Here is a 17,441-nt window from a genome sequence, read left to right on the forward strand (position 1 = left end):
GTGAGTGTTCGCGAAGCTCGCAGCAGGAAAGCATCCAAAATCGTGATGGTAGAAAGTGTACATATGTGTACAGTGTTTGTCGCGATGGGTTACCTTCTTTTCCCAGTCATGGATTGGTTGTGTTGTCCTTTCCGAATTGTTTATGGGTGATGTTTTCCTTTCCCCTATAATTTATTGGGTGGATGTTTGTGCAGTTACCTGGTTAGTTATTCTCCTCACCGAGGGCGGGGACATAGGGTTTAAAACCAGCTGTTTCGGCAGGACCGAGGGCTGGTTTCGTCACGTAGAACTACGAGTCAGTCAAGTGTAAATATGTTTTCTCCTTGCTTGTATCTTCGTTTGTGTTATTAAATGTTATTAAAAGTTAACCTCTCCTGAAGTGTCCTCTAGCAATGCGACTGAGCAATTCGAATCTGCAAGACCTCAAGCATCCTTCAACAATCATTATCAACCCAATTTCCCTCTGCAAGATAAGAGAGGGGACATCAACTGAACCGGTTCTCCCTTATGACTTCATATACACCAGTATCGCGCACTTCGCCTCAAGCGGATAATAGCTTGAAGTGGAAACGAACTCTTTGTGCTGCGCGCCAGAGATTACCGAATGCAACATACTTTCGACGTTGGTGTGTTAAGAATCTTGAATACTCAAAGCAATACGCAGTAATTTATTGGTCGGTTTGTTTTCCATGTCTTCGAAAATGTATTGAAAAAAACGAGTTTCAAGGTCGCTGATTGTAGACCGTTGAATCGAGTTTATGGCAAAATTAGTTTCTTTCACAGGATTATGATATTTTGCGAGAGGTACTGGGATCGATACCCAGCACCTCCACCACACTGTTACAGGTTCTATTTACAATTACTATTTACAAGACAGGTCGAGCAGAGCCTGGTGCGCCGGCGGCAGGATACTGGACTTCCTCTTTTTCTTCCAGCTTGCGTACATCTTCTTTGTTCCTCAGGGCCCATGCGTAGCACGTGACAATATTACTGCCGAGCGCTCATGGAGCCCCAGGGGCAAGAGATAGAAGGCAAAAACATGACAGAGGCGTTGGATAGCTTCTTGCTTACGTGTAAGATTAGCCATGCAGAAACAACAGTAAAGTTGAAACAAACTCATGTAAGCGCTAACTCATCTGGGCTGCTTTCACATTTGAAAAACTGAACTATTTCAGAATGCAATCTCAGCTGCGCATGTTAAAAGTGGTCCACCCATGCATATGTAACCTATGTAGTCTGCAATATATTTGTTGATTAAAATGCGCTTGCTAAAACCAGAGAAGTGAAATGTCTGTCCCTAGAAGAGAGGATGTATCTTTTAATGGACATCGCTCCACTTGTGCAGCTAAATATGAGTGTTAGCAATACGCGCCCATCGTAGCTCCAACAGCTGCACTGCAGAGTAATTCTCCTCATTCCGAATAGTCAGCTCCGTTTCAGGAACAAGTTTTTTTTTTGCTCTTCCCTACGCTCTATGCGAATAGTGGAAGCAAAGTTCACGTACTGTCGCACCGTGGCTATACCGCCATGGCTGGCTGCAACGAAATGAAAACGGTTTTCGCCTTATCTGGGCGCAGTTCCTTTTTGCCAATCGAAACTTATTGCGACGGGCAGGTGAACAGGAGAGGCGAATGAGATAAGGTCACTCGGACGCCTCTGCCCAGCAGACCAATTAAGGTACGGCGCGAGACGATGCCTATCAGTGCGTGCTCTGCGGCGACTCCAGTCTGGGGGGACGCCGTCACGGTCGTCTAGGCAAAAACGCAAACGTAAGCACGCCCCTTGTAGTTACAGCTAGTGGTGAAGGGAAATTTTTCAGCTTTCCTTTCGTTTCTCTTTGAACGGAAGGGAGAGTATCAGCCTCAACTTGGAAAGCTCCCGGCCTCACCACCACCCTCCCTCCCTGTGCCCCGCACACAACTTATGCGTAGAGAGCAGAGGCAACAAACACCGAGCTGCACTGTGCGCGGATATTTCAGGCAGAACGGACGGTCAGGGTGAAGTAGACCGTGAATATGAGAATGGACGGCGGGGTTTGCACTTAACGATGGAGGTTTAAAACAACCAAGACAGTCCGCCAACGAGCATTCTGCGTCGAGAACGATTAGGAATGGGATGTAATTAAAAAAAAAAAAGAACGGGGGTTGAAAAAGAAACGATACAGTGATGAATAGTTTGCCGAGATTGTTTAACAAGCGTTTAGATGTACACTGACGGGAGACCTCTGGATAGGATCGGGAAGCAGGGAAGAATACAAGATCATACACTTTTCAACCAGGGAGGTTTTGTCTCAAGTGAATTATATACCTGTTTTTCAGAACTGCGCCTTTTTGTGCCCGCTTTTATGCTACATCATGCCAGCGTTCCCTTGCCACAGAATCGACGCATCTCGACCTAAAGATGGGGGCACCGTCGCTCCGTGCGGATCGGCAGCCGGCGGCGCCCCTCTGAAACGTATGCGCGGCGGTTCGCTTCGAAGTTTACGGAGGTGGTTTCTGCCGCAGAAAACGTGCGCTCTGCGATGGATGAGTGATATGCTTCTCAAAATGTTTCCATTTTGCCTAGAAAAGTGTACAATCGGCAAACGCTGCGTAAAAGAAGCGTGTATTGAAAGAAAACATAGTATTGGCACGCAACCACATACCCCCTATTTTGTGATTTTCTCACGTTTTGGCGAGCGTTTTTCATGTACGGCGCTCACGGGCCTGACATATTTATTGCGTCACACTTGCCTAACGGTAGTTTTGTTTTTTCTTCGCCTTTCCCCCGATGTGCGCACCATTGCCTATGCCAAAGAAGTGATTTAGTTACACGGGTGTCAGGCAGGCAAATTTAGTGTGACTGCCAGCGCGCATTTCGCCTCATGAAGTGCCACTGGCGACACGGTTCTACACTTAGAAGATAAGTGTCATTCGAAACGTACTTTCTCCACGAAGGTACTACGCATGCGCTTTCTCTCCACTATTTTCTAAGGCGAAATCGCAGTGCCTGTCTTCCATGACAGGGGCTTTACTGGGCAGAGACACGACTAACTTCGGGATGATACATTAGTCGCTGCGCTAGCATTTTCTAAGCCGACGCGAAGGCGCACGTACTTTCCGCCTTGGCATTCCTCAAGAAAGACGGACTGGTTCACTATAGCGTTCTTGAGTCTAGGATTAAGCGGGTTAAGTGCAGCGCTGGCAGCGCACTGCCCGGCATGTGTGTCCACAGATGGTGAGCGCACATATCTGCTCTGGCTAGATGACGCCGGCACCTCTTCGAACTGTTCCCCCAAAGTAAATCATGCCCGCATTGTGCAAGGATTTTTGCCGCACAGGAAAGCTGACTGTTCACGAGTACCGTGTGAAGAGTGTTTCAGCTGAGTGGAGTGAGCTCGCCGATCTTACTGCGAGGCTATGATTTCTGCAGCCAATTTTAGAGTTAATCGTGTGACGCTACGCGAATTACCCTAAACGGGAGTGTGACTCGTTTAAAATGACAGTCTGGCCATGTTTATTTATTTCCATGGAAAGAGGAGCTGAGGCAAACGGCTGACTTGCCTGACGAAGACCTCAGCACCCTCAGCATGTGACAGGAGTATTACGGTTACCAAAATTTAGCAGCTTCGGCGATTTATTTCTTACACATTGGAGTGCAAGCTACGAATTAGTCGCTGCGAAGACACTACAGATTACTGCGCGTGAGTGCGGTTAGGTGTGTGCAAGGACTTTTGAGGGAATAAAGATTTCTTTCGCGCTGTAATTATCGGCAGTTCCAGTCTTATGCAAACGTAAATTGGGGGATATTTGGAAAACAAGTACCGGAAATAAAACCTTCCATATTAATTAGCTGTTCCGAAAGAAACTGTTTGTTTTCGTATTCACGCGACTATTAAGATCTATTATTCCTCATCCAGTAAACACCGCCACGTATGAAGGGAAAGATAGTCAAGCGTGTATGATATTCAGTGCTATTATATTCCGGTCCGTAGCATGACGTAGTACATACGTTGCTAGCATTCTTATTTTAATTGTTACTTTTCAGGAGCAATGAGCTTGGTCGGGAAAACACTTGCATTTAGCCGAATACCGGCCTTACTTGGCTGACCATGGCGTACCTTTATCTAGTTTGGCCACGTAATATTAGTTGGGCATGACGTGAATCCTGAAACATTTTCGAAGTTTTGTGCGGCAAAATTTACTCACTGTTGCGATGTAGCGGATACGCAATAGCTTTAAATTTAAGCAATATTAAAGAATATATAAAAGCCTTCATTTTCCTTTTGAAACCGATTAGCATAGCAAGAATAAAAAATCAACTTGATCATGCAGACAGAAGGCATAAAATGGCCCGTTCAAACTGCTGACGGCAATGTACAGCCGGCCAAATCTTAAGCTGGCGTGCGTGACGGCCGTGTTTTCTGTGCTCCTGTAGCTTATGACGGAGCAAACTTGCGAAAATATCAAATCTAAGCACAGGCTCACTAAGCCCGTGCTTAATATTGAGCTTTCCGCAAGTTTGCTTCATACCAAATCGCAGGAGCACAGAGAAAGCGGCCGTCGCGCACGTCAGCTGAAGATTTGGCCGGCTGTACAATCTATGGGCGGCTGCATTCAGTTGTATGTGTGGCAGCGACCTGTTCGTTGTGCTTTGACACGCAACTTAACGCCATCGTCGCTGTGTTTAAGACGCCGCGCAGCTAAGAACCTGAACGGCCAAGGACCGACGGAAGATGTCATGATCCAGCATTACGTACTCGATATAAACAATTATTGTCTTCATTGCAGTGTAAAATGCAGACAAGTAAATAGGAGCACACTGAAACCGCCAAACAAACAGTCACAAGTAATGTCTGCAATACGCGCGCAAGCAAATACTGCTGGCTAGTAGACAGGCTCAAGGTGCCCACTCTGCCCGACTCTGCAAGGTGGCGACTCTGCACGTTCCCACAGGTGTGCCGGTGCGCTCCTTGCTCACCACTTTCCCTGGCCTCTCTCGTTTACGGCAAGAACCGAGCAAGCGGCGACGACTCACCCCTCTCCCCAACCCATGTTGCCAGTGGCGGCGCAAGACGGAAGAATTTTTCCAATGGGACAAGTTTTTGTCGTCCCCTGCGCTGGCCGCGACCGCCCTTTCCAACGGGTCCTCTCGAAAGGGCTGTCCACGAGTGCGAAGCCATTTTTCTCGGGAAAGTTTCCGAAAACAGGGGAAAGTGCCCGTCCCCCAAAGTGGGCCGCGAGCGCGCCCATCCAGAAAGAAAAAGAAAGAAAGAAAGGTCCGGAACGCACCGCGGTCAGACCCAGCCAGCGTGCAGGCGCCGCCGGCGGTCCAGGAGCGGGGACCACGATGCCGATAAGTGGCGACCTTGGCGGAGACAAAGACAGCAGCTGGGAAATGGCCCTACAGACAAGCGGCGCGCGTGCACGGAACCGAGCCCTTCCGAAAAAAGCCGCTCGGCGCGTTGACGTGGCCGCGGAACCGTGGAGGCCCCGGGGCCCCCGGTGAAAGATCACCCGGCCTCGACGGGCAAACACTCGGTGCAATGGACGGTGTGGCTTCGGCCAGCCGGAGGGCATGGGGGATCCATTTTGAAGACCCCCACGATGCCTCTTCTGGGGGCATTCCTCGACGGGGACACTGGCTCCTCCCTCTCTTTAAGGGGCCCGGATGCATAAAAGGGCTCCAGTCGGCCGCCGGAAAGCGTGTTCCTCAAGCCTGCCCACTGGAACAGGCGGTCCGATTCTGCTTGCTCCAGCACTGTGTTCAGCAAACACGAGCATGAAGCTATTGGTGAGTTTTCCGTCTTATATGGCTTTCGTCTTGGGCTGCTTGCAACATGCTAAATTTAATAGCGCTGGATGTACCAGTCTGTTCTTCGCTGAGTGAACTTGCTTGATAGCAATCACATCGGTAAACACCTTTTGTCATATGCAGGCCTCATGTTTGTGCTTGGATACGACAAAAGTGTTGCCTGCAGGTGTGGTTTGATTTGTAGCCTCCCATTTCTGCACTTTTTCGCATGGGCAAAGGCAGTGTTCTTGAACTTTGAAAAAAAATATTTCTATGGCAGTGGCGGCCCGCCGTACTAAGTATCATTTTTTTGTTTTTTTTTTGTCCTCCCTCCCAGTTCTTCGCCACCCTGTCGCTAGCGCTCGCAGCAGCAACGCTCGCTACCGTCGGCCTGGGGCTAAACATCGGCTATGGCGTAGGAAGCCCGTATGGAACCGGTTATGCTCCATACAGACCGTACGGCTATAGTCCTTACACTGGTTATGGCTATGGCTACCGACCATACGGAACCACTTATGGCTACGGCTACAGGCCTTACGGCGTCTCCTACGGCTACCCCGGCTACGTCGGCTAGCGCGCAGGCATCGCAACTCGAACGTTTACTCCGGTACGTGCAAAGGCTCAGTTTGCTTAACGGGATTGAATTGAACGAAGTCCACAACTTAAAGGAGCACAGACACCAAACTTCGGTTGCATTTTTCTTCTTTTTAATGACGCTTAAGACATTACTAGACGCGAATCACCACGTGGCATTCGCCCTGCGACCGCTTAATAATTTCTGATAGAATTTCTTCTCTCACTTGTTTCGGTTTCAACATCCGAGTGATGACTATGAAGTCAAAGGTCCGCTTAGGTCGCATGAGGCGTGAAGAAAACTGCAATATTATCGCTGCTTCTCCAGTCGCTGTAATTCCGACTTTGTTAGGTAGGCTGGCTTTAGCATTGTAGTGAATGCCTCACGTGACCTATACTGACATTTGACGTCATATCCATCTATTGGCTGTTGCAAACATAACCGAAATAGATGAGAGAATAAATGCGATTATAAATTATTTAACGGTAGTAGGGGAATACCACGCGGAGATTCATGTATACTAATGTTTTACAACACCATTACAAAGAACCCAACACGCAACCAAAAATTGTTGTGTCTATCCTCCTTTAAGCATTCCCTTTACCCTCCATGATGAATGTGCTGCCAATATTTTGCAACGCACCGTCCTTTTCATCCCAAGCCAACGGATTCGCTTCTGGGTTGCCATGCGGCTCATGTAGTGTCCCCATCACTCCAACTCTCTGGATGCTGAGAACTTTCCTGTTTACTCCTCTAGAAGTTTGAGGAACCAGGGGGGGACATTAGAGCTCTGTTGCAGAGTCCAGCTGCAAACCCTGTTGCCTGGGATGCTTGAGAACGGATGACATGCTCGAGCAAAGATATTTACACAAAGTGCTGCTGAATACCACCGACGAAACATGTTCAACTGAGTAGATTTTGCTTCCAAAAAATGAAGCAAAGTGGATTTTAAAAATGTGATAGGATTTGAACGTAGTTAAACAGAGTAGATCTGCGAAAGCGTGTGTTTAGCCTGGTTGGCTCACGATTTTGCTTTGCTGGGTCTTTGGCACGTCTGCCGACGATATTAGTTCGATAGTAGTGAAGGTTGCTTCATTGGTACGTGGGAAGCACCGGCGACGAATACTCTTGCACAAGTAATCGATGAGAGAGAGAAGCTCATTAATTTAAAAAAAAAAAACAGAATTTAGCTATTCAGGTGGCAGCTTGGACTTGTTAGTAGCCGGCGTTTAAATCAGCTGAGTTGCTACTCTGCATGGGGAAGGGATTCGGAGAGAGAAAAGATGACAGAGGTTAGGAAATGGAAGGACAAAGTTCACTGCATAGAGATTGCGCAGTGAGAGTGCTGAACGGAAAGTTTAGAGCTTGTCTAGAAGGCCAGTGTCGTCTAAATAATCAAATAAGAAGTTCATAGCGAGTAATCGATGAAGTGGCGGGGCGAGAGGCAGGATCACAAGGAGCAGTTCTCCAGCATGTGCGTCAGCCGGCCGTCTCATGAGCTTCGTTGTCGTTGGCGTCGGCGCATGATCTTCTTCATTCCAGTATTATTAGTTGATGAAAACGGTGATGTGCAACACACAGCGTCAGAGTATGTATATTACGTCCATAGTAGTATCAGTTTATGAAGACGACCATGTGCAATGGACAGCGCGAGGGTGTGTTGCAGTTTAACACGAGGCGTGATCGGCTGTGGCGATAGCATAGTGCTCTCGTGCAGTGGCCACTAAAGCTGACCTGTTCACGCCTCCGCGGGTTCGAATCTCCGTCGCGGCAGTATTTATTAACGCGATAGCATTAAAGGCCCCGTTCCTTAGAAAATCGGATGTTGGCGTAGTAGGCGTCGGCGTTGGAAGCGAAAAATCACGAGCATGACTCTGGCAGGTGGACCACGTGACCTCGGGGTGTCACCACGACCTGCCCACCGGATAGTGAGCAAACTGTCGACCGTGGCAAGTGACAGTTAAATCGGCATTCTGCTTCCAGTGCTTAACTTTTGTCTGATAGCCCGTCATAAAATTGCTCATCACACATGCGCCAATAATACTGTTTCTCTCGCAATTTTAAGGACGTTTGAATAGGGAACACTCATTTGTTTTGTTCATATGCTGCCTTACAACATATTTGACCTGTTGTCTGGTTTCATTCTATCCCATAGGACCGGAACTGCTACATCGCAAGATTCATCAACCTCCGCACTGCAGTAAATAAATTTTGTTCAGAAATGAGAGGCATGTATTTTTTGTGACAGATTCAGGTGTAGTCTGGAAAAGGGGAACGACACAACATTCTCGTATCATTCGCGCAGATCGTGCAACTCCAGCGCCGGATGCGCACAGTAACTGCACAACCTTTTACTGCTGGCAGTAAACGAGTTCGATATCAGTGTTGGGCCATGGGCATATTTAAGTGCGTGGTGGTGGTGGCAGGGGGGGGGGGGGGGGGGGGAATAGAGCAGCCCTAGAGTTGGCAAGAGCTCCTAGAGTTGCCCGTAAACTCATCCTTTTCTACGCCCACTGTTAAACCGTCAATTCGTGCGGACAGTGAAACATAACGCGTTTTCGTGCATCTCAAAATTTTACACGCCGGGGAAGGATAAGCAGCATTGCATACGTGATAACAGACACCATAACAATAGTAAGAGCCCGCCATTACTCACTGCCCCAGAATTGCTCTGGTGCATAATAATTAGCCGTTGACACCTCCTACGTCAGGTCTCACAGTACGAGCCTGAGTAGACATTACAAGAGTCTTCATATTCCTGTTTATTCTACAGCTGAACGACAGTTGCTTCATGGATGGCAAAATTATTGTTCAGGAATTTCCTGTTTACATTGCATGCTATCCAGCATTTAAATTATTAGCATTAACAAAAATACGATGACAACTAATCGAACTACATTCAAACAGAATTGTAATTCAGGCGACCGTTCATGAGCGTTTTCTACGCAATTTAACATACACGTCCATCTCAATGGTTCCTGTAGCAACACAAAAGCACCTGAAGCTTACCCGAAAGAGATGACGCCATGCTAACGTTCAGGTGAGAAGATAGCATGAGGAACGAGTTTCCGAGTCCTTTCCATGTCAAAACTTCTAGCGAATGGCCCATTTGAAAATAAAATGGAGTTTGAATGAATCCCCGCAGCTCCCCACTACATCGACTAGAAAACCGTCCTTAAAACTGTGGTTGCATGATGCCGTGAAAGTTGTTCATAATTTCAATATACCTGTCGAGAAATGGCATCGATTTCAGCAAATTTTCAGAGACCACGAGATAGAAACGTCTCCTTGCTGGAGGTATTTGTTACGTCTCACAATCACACCGCTGTAGGCAAGTCCGTCAATTCTACAAAACTAAACGCATGTGTCTTCAGTGCAAGGTAGATCAGCAGAAGACACCACCACAGTGCTAGAGGTCTGCGGCTACCAACTGTAACCTGCAGAATGGATAGTTCGTGCTAACGATTTAGCACAAGCAGTCAAAATTTGCTAACGCAGCTACTTCGAATTTCGCACAGCGAATGGTTCGCGCTTGTGAATCGACGTAAGGCTTGACCCTTGTATTTTTTGTTTTTCTTTCTTTTAGCATCGCTTTGGTTCCTCAGTAGCTTTGGTGTTCGGCTACTGATCTCAAGTTCGCGAGATCGAATCCCGGCCGTGGAGATCATGCAAGAACGCCTGTGTGCTGTGCAATGTCAGCGCGGGTTAATGAACCCTAGATGGTCTAAATTAATCCGAAGCCCTTCACTACGGCGTCCCTCATAGCCCCCTTGTCGCTTCGGGGCGTTAAACCCCGAAATTTACCATTTTTTTTTTATTTTAGCTCCCGGGTGGCTCCACATGTTCACCGACATACACCAGTCTCTACTCGATCGGAACTCGCCACAAAGCCGCTTTCGAAGGTAAACATTTTAACGCGACAGCGTTAAACACCTCGTGTCGCGGAAAATCCGACGTCGTCGTTTGTGTCATAGGCGTGCGTCGTTAACCGAGAGCGAAAAATCCCCAAAGAAGCAACCTAGGAGGCAGGTGGCCCACAAAGGTTACGTAACCTTGTGGGGCCATCACAACCTGCCCACCGGATTGTGATTGAACTGCGCACAGTGGCAGTGGCCGTTAAATTAATGATTGGTCGCGAGAGTTTGCTCGCGATGAGTAACCTGGGTCGCACAAGTCCCACCGGTGGCAGCATCTGTCATCGCAGGGCAGTGCCGCATCGCTTAATCGCTGCACCACTGCGCCAGGAGTAGTATGAGGACTCCCAGGGATATATGAATATTAATTAGAGAATGATAAATTCTGCATATGTGTGCATTAACCTATTAAAGCTATCGCGCTTTACCCTTAAGGCGGAGCTTAAGTGTATCCTCCAATTTTTACGACACTTATGACATGTTTCGCCTCACTGACAGTCCTCGAAACAAATCTTCGACGCAGTTTCTTTGACATTCAGTTGAACAGAAAGCATTGCTTCTGGGAAAGACGTACAGTGCTGAAGGACGTATGCCAGGCCTTTCATGCCGTTCCAGGGCACGCACACAAAGAAATTTCCGGAACTGTGTTCTGGCGAGCACCACTTGACAATTACCGTTTTTCTGTTCAGACGCCCTGGGGGAGATAAAACAGTTCAAGATGTTTTTCGATAACTATAGCTTCCCGACCACAGCCTACGGGTGACCAAGTTCGGCTTACTGAGCTTGTCCCAAGGAAGGCGGCTCAAAGCTAACGCCTGTTCATTTACAGTACCACATGCTTTATGTCCTACACAATGCACGTCTGCCATAAAACATGTTGTGAGTGACTAGGGACTGACATAGCTTTTATTGCGTACAAATTCTGTGGCAGTACGGTACGGGAGTCGCAGGTAGAAGCAGACGGATTATAGCGTAGGGAACAGGAAGGACGTGATGCTCCAGTCTCACACACGATGGCATTACTCATCTTTTGGAATAATGGGCCAGAGGCTACTGTTACAAAGTTGTGCTCTTACATAATTTATTTGCGTTGTTTATTTACCGACGTCGGCGCCCCGTTTAACATTTTCAGTTTAGACACGCAGATCGAGTACCTGGCGTACTTAAAAGATACGATTAGTTCGTCCAGCTAAGGAGCGCGATCAGGCACACGTACTTTTACTGCGATGCTCCAGACAATTTGCAACGATGCTGGTTGGTTATCAACAGATTTATGCGTCACGCTTAATTATCATGCAAGTGAGAGCTGCGATAATGCGAGTTTCAGTTTATGGGCAAGAGTTCGCTAACGCTTTGCCTTCGAAGCCTTCCTCTGCCTGTCTGCGAGTCTGCCTGCCTGCCTGATAGCTTGTCATAAACGCCTTGCGACGATATGTGGCAACGGTAAACCCATGGACGGTGACGGCGCAGCAAGCTAAAAATATATTTGTACCTGTGTCACCTGACTCTCCAGTCCGCCGCAGTAGAGGGCTATGAGTCAGGGCTGGTTTCGCCTCCTCCCAAGCGAGAAAGAGAGGAACAGATGAACAGAAAGGCAGGGAGGTTAACTAGGCGACGCCCACCATGGTACCCTAAACGCGAGAAAGAAAGAAAGAAAGAAAGAAAGAAAGAAAGAAAGAAAGGAAGAAAGAAAGAAAGAAAGAAAGAAGGAAAGGAAGAGAGAAAGAAAGGGAGAAAGAAGAGAAAGAAAGAAAGAAAGAAAGAAAGAAAGAAAGAAAAGAAAGAAAGAAAGAAAGAAAGAAAGAAAGAAAGAAAGAAAGAAAGAAAGAAAGAAAGAAAGAAAGAAAGAAAGAAAGAAAGAAAGAAAGAAAGAAAGAAAGAAAGAAAGAAAGAAAGAAAGGGAAGAGAGGAATGGGAGATAAGTTAGGGGTTAGGGTACATTTAGAACACAAGGGCGCACATCAAGGTACACAGACGCACACTGAAAGTTTATAGTCTAGAGCTCAACCCCGAGTCCTTTAATAATTTCACAAGCGCTTTCACGGCTTTCCTCTGACAGGAAGGTTCAGTCCTATGCCCCAGAACCTTGCCTTCTGGAAAAGGACGAGGATCCAAGTGGCGGACAGTGGCAGCCAGGAAGACACGCTCGCGCTCAAACCGATCGAGGGAAGTCACAAAGCAGGTGGTTAATCGCCTCAACGCACCCGCACTTCTCACACGCTGAGAAATCAGCCATTGCGATAAGGTTGGGGTAGGCATTTGCAAATGCCACTCCCAGCCACAGGCGACACAGCAGCATAGCATCGCAGCAGAAGTCGGACGGTGGTGGTCAAACTTAATTTTGTCGACCCAAAGAGTCTCTTGATCAGTGTGAGGTCAGCCCCCGACAGATGGCAACAAGCCCTTGGCTCTCGGCGACCTCTGTGGCTTGTCTCATTACCCAGAGTTGTATCTCAGGGATGGAGCTGAGCCGACGAAGCAAGACATCTGCGAATGCTTGCCCGAAACGTGGCTTTAGCGTGGTATTCACCCCCCCCCCTCCCCCCCCCGGAGGCTCGGCATGGCGTTTTGCACCACCTGGACCCCTTACTTCAGCTAAATATACTGGCCGGCCTCCCACTGCTCGAGAGCTGCAAGTACTCCGAACAGTGGAATGTGACGCTAGTCACATTTCGGGCAGGCATTCGCAGGTGTCTTGCTGCGTCGTTTCTTGTCAATGGTATGCGGATAATTTTGGCTCTGGTGTGGGCGGATCGAGCTCCATCGTCAGCTAAGTGGTTTTCGACAATGCCACTATGGCCTGGTAGCCACTGGAAGATGATGTCGTGCTCTCCTTCCAGTGTTCCGGGCTGTGGATGTCTTATCTCCGCTGCTAGTTGTTCGTGGTCGCCATGGATTAATGAAGATTGCGGACATTGTAGTGCAGCTTTAGAATCGCACAACGCAGCCCATTTATGGGGTGTTTGTTGACTGATGTATCGCACAGCCGCGCGAAGTGCGTCTAATTCTGCCCCAGTAGATGTTTTATGCAAAATTAAGAGGTTAAATAATGGCCTGTCTCGCAGGAACGACCATGGCTCAAGCTGAACTAATAGATGAGACCGAGCCAACCGTATATAAGCGAGTATGGTGGAGTAAGGACAGTGGCAACTTCTTAAGGGGTAGCGTTGGTAAGACCGATTTCTTCGCTATCCCCGGAATTGTAAGGCGCACACATAGGTCCCGCGCATACACCACAGCGGAGAGGAAGGTCGCGCAGCCGGGGTGAACTGTGACGGCAAGGGTGACTGATGGGCTGCTAAAACCTTTGAAAATGCAGCGTGCGGGCTCTCTTTGTACTGCCACGGACACAAGGCCATGCCGAGGAACCCTTGCAAGATGACATGTACATTCGCAGAGTGTCAAGGGTGGTTCTTGGTGAGTGCAATGGTTGCAACTGTTGATGCGTTCTGAGAGACCCAGGCCTGTGCGAAGGGTGACCTTGTACGGTTTGCAGGGTACACCAATTTGTCTTGCACGTGTTTGAAAGTACGGGTATACTTTAACGGTTTTGTGCTCTGTACAGCTCCAGCACTGACTGAATCTACGAGCCCCGTGATTTTCGGTCACGAAATTTCAGTAAGTGAGAAATTTTAGATAAGAAAATCATGCTCAAGTCTTTTTTCGACTAAACAAGTCCAAGAAATACATGATTCAAATGAGACCACCCTCAACCCCCCCCCCCCCCCCCCCTCCTCCACGAGCAACCCATAAAAATCTGCCCCTGCTATGGACCAATTCTGATCACGTTAGTTTCTTTTACGTGCAGAGGAATCTCGATACCCGAGAATTTTTTTTTTTTCGCCTCCATTGAAATGCCCGACCATGGCACCCAAGAGTCGAAACCACGAAGTTGTACTCAGCATCAGGATGCCGTACCCTATTAGGAGGAGTTGGACTTTTCGGTTTAAACTGAAAAAAAAAAAAAACGATAAAAGTACGCCGAATTCGCTTTTTGAAGTTCGGTTTTGACCGAAAAAGGTCATTATATTTGGCTTGCAAGGCATAGCTAGCTCGCTGGTGAATGCAAGTAGCACTCCCTTAAAGTTGAAAATTAACTAACCATGGAAGCCAGGGGCATGATGCGACGATGAGGATAAGCAGCACAGTTGTGCGCTTTGAGATATTGCTCCGCTAGCTTTCACGCCTCTGCAGACCGGGAAGCACCATCTCCTTGCCGCCTTCTAGCTAAGCACTTTTTCGTCACTAGATAGTCGGTTAATTAGGTTAATGAAGCGTGACAACCCAACGCTGACATGTCAATCTAGTTCTCGGAATAAACTTCCACTTCCGTTTTTGTCTGCTGGCTATCTCATTGTACTTGAGTTACTCTTTTCATAAGAATAGCAACTTCTTCTACAAGCACAGCTCCAAGTACTACCATTTGCACGTTATTTACTGGTAAATAAATTGTTCAGGGCGACAAAAATACCGATAGACTTTAAATGACTTTTGACAACATTGAAGTGCTACATTAGGTCTCCGAAAAATGTCAGTATTTCATTCGTCGAAAATAATATTCGCCGAAAAAAAAACGTAAGTAGCGTCCTGAAATAGAAACCAAAAAATGTACGCCGAATTTTCGAAAAATAAAAATTTAAAGGTCCAACCCCTACCTATGAGCTGCACCACAGCGCCGGTTTAACAAGCTTCAAGCACTGCACCTAGTCTCAGTACAGTTGTAGAATGAATGGGTTCTAACATGCAGCCAGCCTTCCTAGAGGGCATCACGAAGGATTCATGCATATAGAGGTCGAAGGTGGTACACACTCAGCGAAAAGTAATGCTGACAAGCCAGAAGCGCGCTTAAGTGCCAAGGTTTGATCAAATAGATGAACGCAACAGCTTCGCTGCAGAGCATCAGTGGTTAAGAAAGACAGGGGAGGCTCTACTCTGAGAAAGGGTGAATACATCGGCCGAAGAAACATGAATGTATCTGGCCTGCTGCTCACACTGGGGGTGAGGGGAAAAGACAGAAAACCACAGAGAGTAGTGGTAGAAGGTGATATTGTCATTGTAAATAATCTCCACCCATGCTGTCCAAGACAAAATTATGTAACTGCACGCACATATCCCACACACAGCCTTCACAAGAGCTTCAGAAACGGGCGTTCGAGTCGGTCTCGCTCAAACAGTGGAGCACCACCTTTGCCAAGCGCCTAGCCAACGGCCAGGAGCACGGCCAGGCGTCCTCACACCTTCTCCTTCCTCTCAACATCATCCCTCCTGCATTCCTTTCTCTGACATGAGTTTAACACGGGCGGCAAAGAACGCTTGGCCTACCGCTAACGCTTGCCTGTCTTCAATCCCTAAAACTAGATGCATGTTATGCACAAAATATAACACAATTAAAGGCTAAGGGGATTGCGTGCCCTAACCGAAGCAAGGCTGAGAACAGAGGTTTCCCGAGGAATTGAAATCATATAGGAGCCTAAATTTCTAGGTGGGGGAAGGGTAGAGAAGCGGTATTCATTTTGAATTTTTATTTGTGTCGTTAATGTGTCGCGTAGAACTAGCAACGTTTATGACTATACAGCACTCATGACAGTGATTGCGAACAATTGCTCCACTTTACACAAGGACTAAAGTCGTATTTGTGGACGAACAAAACTAAAGAAAAAGGACTACATAAAATGTGTCGAGAAAGTATGCATCAATTCGGATCACTAGCAATAAACCTTATAAAAAAAATTGCTGTTCAACACCGCTCGCATAGCGCAGACGCATGGAAAACGCTGTACAACGTATTGAAGTTCGTGTGGAAGTCCTGGTTTCTTCCACCACAATCCAGCTATGGACGATGTGTCCCTTCATGTAAAGCATTTGCCAAAAGTAACCAGGCTGCATGTTTTTTCTTCTCAGTCGTATATTAAAGCTATTATGCCAGCCCTCAAGCTCTAAATCTCTGTATGGTAAGAAGAACCCCTGTTCTCACCTTCAATGAACTTTTTGATCTTTAGGGAAGCCGTGAGGGCTCTGTTATACGAATGAGAAGCAAAGAATGGAGCCTGGTTACGTTTGACAAAGGTTGTACATGCCATTTTTCAGGCACGCACTATTAAACAAAATTTCCCGTCGTATGTAAAAAAAAATTGTTACAAATTGTTAAAAATAATTGTTAAAAAATTGGCTAACACCATCTGCCGGGCTAGTTGGTTGCGATCAATATGTATCAGCAGCGCGAACACAACACAGGAAGAAGAAGGAGAAGATGGGGGGGGGGGGGGGGGGGGGGTAATCAAGGCGCGCTATCGAACTGGGACCCACGTACACTCTGGGAACGCACAAAATCTTGTGAACACAAGTTGCAGGACAGTTTTTAGAGCCAAGTGCTGAGGCTGACGCAATCAGGGTACCCGCAATCTCTCCTTTCGTCTGTAGCAAAAAAAGTCCTGATAGGTATGAAGCATGAATGTGAAGCCCTGGATGATACGCGACAGCGGAACAAAAGGGTCGCTGTTCTGCCATACCTGCACCAAATATCGCATAATTTAAAGAAAATTGGCAGAAAAGCAGGTGTAGACGTAGTCTTTTCCGCCCCTCTGCGCCTGTCAAGTCTGTGCAACAAAGTTAATAAAAAGAAAAAGAAAAAAGAACAGTAGCTGTACAACCAGGCACCGAGATCCTATTGTGCCTTGTGCGGAGGGTGTTGTATACTCCATACCTTTAGCTTGCGGTAAGGCTTACATAGGCCAAACAGGAAGATGCTTAAATGAAAGGTTAATGGAACATAAGAATGATCTAACTGGGGCGCCATTGAGGAATCTGCCCGCCCATTGTCGCGTATGTGACAGTAAAAAGAAATGCATTCCTCATTTTAAGAAAGCAACTGTCTTGAAGAAACATAAAAACCAACTAACGCGCGAAATCATTGAAGCAACATACATCTCAGGGCTCAAGGAAAGTTGCGTTAGCACCCCTTCTATCTCATTATCTGAAAAAGAAATCACCTTCCTCTCTGGTTTTATCTGATTTTACCTGGTTTTTAGGGGCACACTGCATTTTCGTTCTAGCTGTGTTAATTGTTGGCGCTCACCCTTCGTATCGCTTACCTTTTTTCTGTGTTCTCGCCTTCTCATGTTTTAAGCAAAATTCGCGCCCTCAACTCTGTTTTTCCATTTTTTCCATTTGCGCACACTCAA

General features: G+C 47.2%; 1 long non-coding RNA gene across 1 annotated transcript; it reads left to right on the top strand.

The window, feature by feature from the left end:
* Positions 1–5,705: 5,705 nt before the first annotated feature.
* On the top strand, positions 5,706–8,555 carry LOC149351226 (uncharacterized). The gene is made up of 3 exons (XR_016289493.1): positions 5,706–5,772; positions 6,110–6,379; positions 8,502–8,555. It is a non-coding gene; the product is annotated as an uncharacterized LOC149351226 (long non-coding RNA).
* The last annotated feature ends 8,886 nt before the right edge of the window (positions 8,556–17,441 follow it).

This window comes from Amblyomma mixtum, chromosome 3, assembly GCF_055824585.1.
Source record: "Amblyomma mixtum isolate Tamu chromosome 3, ASM5582458v1, whole genome shotgun sequence".
NCBI lineage: Eukaryota > Metazoa > Arthropoda > Arachnida > Ixodida > Ixodidae > Amblyomma > Amblyomma mixtum.